We start from the raw sequence: 6047 nt of genomic DNA, 5'->3' as shown, positions 1-6047 counted from the left end.
TGATGAGTCTCTTTTATGAACAGTGCTTTTCAAAGATGAATGCTATTGCAGTGGCTTGTTTTACTGCTCATTATTCAATATTTTTAATACCGTTTTAATAACAATTAAGAGATTGGTGTAGTGATGCACATGAAACTGATCAAAATCTGAATACAACTTTATTAGTTATAGCAGTGTCACTTGTCAAAGACTGAAGAGTTGGTCCTAAATTAAAAGTTTCTTCTCAAATCGTCTTTTTGAAGCGTACTGAAGGGACCTTGGAACATCATCTAGTCCAAACCCCCTGACAGAGCAGGGACACCACCTTTAGTATTGTCTATCTCTGAATTTATTACAAATACTGAACTGGCTCAGTTCCTCTAGCTAGAACTGTTTTCCCCTTCAAGTCACTCTTATCTGAAGCCTTGCTTTAGTTCTTTTTCTTTGTAATATTTCAGGATGAAGTATTTGGAACTCAAAAGATGTTTTCATAGTTTGGGAACAGCTGGGTGTCAGCCCTTTATAAATGATGAGGTACTTAGCTGTGCCAAGTTCTCCTATTTCCAGTTATTTTTGAATTTTATCATAACTCATAATGTATATTGTACATAAGTCTGAGTAGCTGGAGGCAAGTAACAGTGTGGGAATCCTAAGCTTTATTTGAAAGAAACATTTCTAGCTCATGCTGCTACACAGAACATACAGAAAATACTCTTTCAGTGCACTACAAAGCTCAAGAGCTGGGTGGCAAGCAAAAGAAATGTCCAACTGGAAATACATTTTCTTCTTCAATTGTTTAATCTTGCTGAGCTTATGGACCTGAAATGTGATTTATAAACATGCATTCATCATCAGATGCAAGACACGACTCTGGAGGCAAACAAACTGCAATGTCGCACTAGCATATTTAGCAGCCACCTTGACCTTGCCTTTTCACAAAGCAAATTGATCCCTTTCTGGCTCGTGAGCTGGATCTTCCTGAGGAGCAGTACTGCAACCTTGCTTCATTGCATTTGCTACTTCCTACCGGCTTACACAAAAAGTGAATCTGGCCCGTAATCTGAGATGCTTTGGAAAAAACCTAAACCCTTGCTTAAGAATATAAATGATCTAAAGAAACAATTATTGTTCACCTGTCTGCATTTAACAAGAGAGAGTACAATTATTTTTATAGTATCAATGAGCAAAACCCAGTAAATTTTAAATATATTTGCTACATAAATTTCCTGACCAAACCAATTTCTTTGTTGCTTAATGCAATTTTTAGTAGTTTACTACTGCTTTGTCTCTACTTCTGTTCAGGATAGAAAAATCACCAGAGCTCAGGTGGGAAACTATGCAGTAATGTGTTTGTAATCAACAGATTAGTTAATCAACCATGATTAATTAATGATGAATTAATTATACCTGATTGTGCAGTTCTGCTGCCTAAATGGAGCTTTAAAGGAGTTATTTTATTAATCATCATTGTGCTAATTGCAGACACTTACAGAAGGATTGCTAATTAAACATGCAACCATATGCAAAACAAGCAAGGCTGCTGAGAGTGGCAAGAAAAAGAGCACTCATTTTCTGTGTAGCAACTTTATTCTCATGAAATATTGTGTAGTCGACCTGGTGATCCTAATTACTCACTGAGACTTTAATGTTTTGCACATTTTTAGTCAACAGGAAAATAAAATAAATGTTGTGACAAATTCTGTCTTTCCTGGTACAAAAAATAGGTTGTGCAAACTTCAATTAAAATGATTTAGAATTTGTGTGGCCTTCTTTCATGTTTTCATGTGGAGGATTTACCTACTGGTTTTATTAGCCATGTGTAGTTAATATAACTTAACTACCTTAACATTGAGCAGGGTCCTCCATGCAAAGTTACTTTAGCACCAAATCAAATTTCTGGTTACACTCGAAATAAGAATTCAGACTCAAAATCCTGTGTTTCACGTTGAGAAAAAGAGGAATACAGTGATGTTTAATTTCCAGAAGCCAAAGTCAGCATGGTAAATGCAGAAAGGAAATAGTACTTAAAGGTAGATATCTGTAAAGAGACTACTGTAATTTAAATAAACATCAGTGCCATGGGATCTTCAACCTCTACAGCACAATTTTTAGGTCCTCATAATGCTAAATACAGTCTTTGTGTGCTGTGGGATTTCATGCAGACTTGATCATCTTGGGCTCTTATCTTTTTTTAGGCCTTCCTTATTAATGAAATAAAACTTGAGGAGAGAATGTTCTGGAACCGCCTGTATAGTATTACAATTACTAACGTAGAAGTCTGGAATTTAAAGTTTCTGTGAGACAACAGCCTGCATTGTTTTGATTAAATGAAGATGTTGAATCAAAAGTTAAATGAAGTGAAGGTACTAAGTAGAAGGTTGGAAAAATGCAACATCTCTTTGTTTAGTGTTTCTGGTGCAGAGGGTTTGCACAGCTGGTTTGTGGTGCTTTCTTAATTGAGGCTGTAGCATAGGGACGTGTTGAACTGAGAGCAAATTGTGTGAAGAGAAAATACAGTTCCAAAAATTCCTGTGTACTTGAGAGTTATTTAAGATGAGAGTGTCCAACAGAAGGCTGTTAAGTTCCAAGCCACTCTAAGTTTTGGGTAAATCTGTGGCTAGATCCAACAGCAGAGACGTAAAAATGTAAAGGCAAGTTTGCTCATTTTACTTCTTTCGTGTGTGCTCATGTAGGGATCAGGAAGAGAGCACATAGCCATCAGGAGGAGATGAAAAGAAGGGAAAAAAAAAGAGCAACAGAACCCATTTAAATTTGGTGCTATGGAAATGAATGTACTGCCAAAAGGGACAGAAAGAAAATGGGAACACTTTTTTTATTCAGTAAGTCATTTGACAGATTTGCTTAAAGCATTTGTGAAAATACTTTTCATTCTTTTTGGTTATCTAGATGAGAATAGTCAGAAAACACGTATGTAAAAGTTATCAACATTGGAAAATTTGGCTAAAGGCGGAAAGAAAAGATGTCATGGATGTAATGATGTCACGCACAGTAAGAGATCACAGAATGGAGCCATGTGTTCCATAAGGGACAGGAAGGGAAATTAGCAACAGATGAGGCAGTTATTTCTGGGAGAGATTTCTTTGTCTCAGTAGTCATCAGAGTGACAGGTAAACAGGCCAGGAACAGAGGAAACGTTCCCAGAAGTGAAAAAAGGAAACTAAATGAAAATGAAGGGTGATTCCAGATCAGGTAAAAATTAAATTAGTTCAATTAAAAACTGAAAAATCTGCCACATAAGCAGCTTGATTTTGACTTCTGAAGTTTAGTTGGTTTTTTCCACCAGATCTGTCTTTAATTACCAGCCCTAAATAAAAAGACAGAACAAATTGTTGGGGTTTTTTTCTTAATTGCCAGGTCACTGGTGGTCAGTTTTTAGACCAAGACTTTAGTTTAGACTTAACATCTAATGGATATGCAAAAATAATAGTAATTTCCAACTCTATTGGTTTCTTTAGTGAAAAGTTATTTTAACTTCTGTTTTTGCCTCACTAATTGGCAAAGGAGGTCATTCCCTGGTTTTTAAAGTCAGGAGTTGTGTGAGCCTAAGTTTTATCCACTTTCTGTGATTATTTCTGGGGATGCACCCAAACCAAGGAACCACTTTCCCATATGTAACTTTTGTCCTGTTAAGAATTAGAAAGTAAATAAAATACATTAAGCAAACTCAAAGAAAAATCTCAAGAATATTTCTACAATTGTGAAGAGGAGGAAGTTGAAATTGGGGATGAAGCAGGTTTGTGAGAAGCAGGAGTAGAAGTGTGATGCCTGTGTAGAGACTCTCTAATGTGGGAGCATTATTAAAATGCTTAAGGGCATACCCTCACTTTTTCCACTAGCTAAAGTTAACGATGCAAAAATAGTTTGTGTGATCTTAGAATCAGATTGAGAGATGTTAGACTAGAGAAGAAGTTATGTAGATTATATAGTAGAGCTGCAGTAGAGTGTGAGGTGTGGAAAAGGTAGGAGCCTGAATGTGAAGTCAAATTTATTCTCTACTGACATTTTGCTGTGCTTTGGATCCAAACCAAAGGGGCCTTACTAGAATGCCCATTCTACCAAGCTCAATTCAGGTGGGAAATTCCAGCTGGAATTCTTGACTCTTTCTTTTGTTTCAGGAAGCTTCCTTTCTCCTTAAATATTTATGGTTGTAAACAGAAATTATAATCTTAACAACTATGGTAATTTCAGTCACTCATATTCAGAAAGAAAATGTTCCTTTCTGAACAAAATGGTTTTATTTTAAAAGCAGCCTTTTGGACTTTAGTATGTCTATGTATAACAGCTTTCTGAAGAGGTATCCGATTGACTGACATATTTAACATCAGTGTCTCTCTTCTTACTCGTGTGTTTAAGGTGTATGGTTACTGCAACTTTCAGAAACCTTGCAGCAGTTAATAGCTAATAGCAAAGATAAACAAAGTACCCTTTTAATAACAAAGTGTAGGCACATTCTCAATAAAGTTACAATTTCAGCAGAAAAAAAATGTCGATTAAAAGGAAACACCTGCTCCTGTAAATTACCGTGCTGCAGGTACCAACCCAGGAGACTCTGCAGATGGTTCTGTATTTGCAAACCTGACCTCACCACCTCTTCATCAATCTCTGACTGATTGATTCTCTCCAAAGTAGAACACACCATATCCCAAGGTACTAGAAAACACCTTTGAATTAGTTCCAGTCAGAATACCAAATTAATTGGTACTTCTGTTTCATTTTGGAGGTTCTTAACAAAGGATTCAATTGTCTCATCAGGCATCAGCACTGACTAAAAGATGGACCAGGGAGACAGTTCCAGGAGGAGTTCCAAAGGGAATTGTATTTCAGGGGGGTGTAATCTTTGCTGAGTATCCCTGCTGACTGGGATTAAGTTGTGATATGCCTTAGGATTTGGAGGTGGAGAAAAAGAAAGTGGAATCTTGATCCTTAAAATAATACAATATGATTTCATCACTTCATTTAGTCTTCCCAAGAAAAACTAGAAGAAATAGTAAGTTCTGTCTGTTAATTTTCTGTCTTCAACTTTTTCAGGCATCTTACTTCTCTTATTGACACCTGAGACTGATAATACTGATCTTTTCTTAATTAGGACAAACCTGTGCACTGAAGCCAATGCTTTATGATTTAAGTGTGGTAGGAAGACATCCAAATTTAATATAAAAATATAAGCTTATGAAGAATCTGTCATATTCCTTAGTAAAATACCTAGGAATTTTCTGTTGAGAGTATATTTGGTGTTTCCAGATCATGGTTTTCAGGCTTTGTCCTCCAGCTGTTGGATCTTTTTCTGGGCTTGTCTGATTAAATAGGCCTTGCTGTAAAGTTCGTGTTCTTGACTTTTTGGTGCTGTAGAACTTGAATGGGAATTTTTCCTGGTGTTTGACTCTAAAGCATCCCTAATTCTTTTATTCAGTGCACATTTTCAAGTGAGTCTGAATTACAAAAATATAGTTATTACTATGCTTAGACACTTCTAATCTGTAAGGGAAAAAAAAGTCATGCATACATTTTTGCTTCTTAATCATACATGGGGATCAGCTGCAACAGAAATAGAGCTGCCTTACTGCGTTTTTTTGCATTAGGAACTAAGGTCCATGGGTAGTTGATGACATAAACCAGAACGTGTGCAATTAAATTAGCAAGAATGCGTTAGGCATTTTGTATATCTAAAAGGAAACTTGTTTAACAGAAGTGGCCAAATATATTGCTGTAGAAAACTTTTTATTTGAAATTTTCACTGGGGTATAAATTAAGTTTGAAAAAACTTCCCCATCCTCAAGTTTGGGTAATTCAAGAGAAAACTGCACTAAAATCTGACAATGCTGTCATTTGAGATTCTTCAAATCTCTGAAACAACAAGGAATGAAAAGAAACAACTAGCTTCTTGGTAGAAAAAACAACAAACTGTTTGATACCAAACATCGAGTCTTCCTTCTATATACATTGGATGAAGTGAGGTTTTTTGTGCTTCAAATCATGGCTTATCGTTTTTTATTCTCATGTATCTAATGGGAGACGTTGTCCTTTGTGCAGTCTAAATCCAGCATTAT

This window comes from Colius striatus, chromosome 8 (assembly GCF_028858725.1).
Source record: "Colius striatus isolate bColStr4 chromosome 8, bColStr4.1.hap1, whole genome shotgun sequence".
In the NCBI taxonomy this organism is placed as follows: Eukaryota; Metazoa; Chordata; class Aves; order Coliiformes; family Coliidae; genus Colius; species Colius striatus.
The sequence above is the reverse complement of the archived record's forward strand: the minus strand, read 5'-3'. Positions refer to the sequence as shown.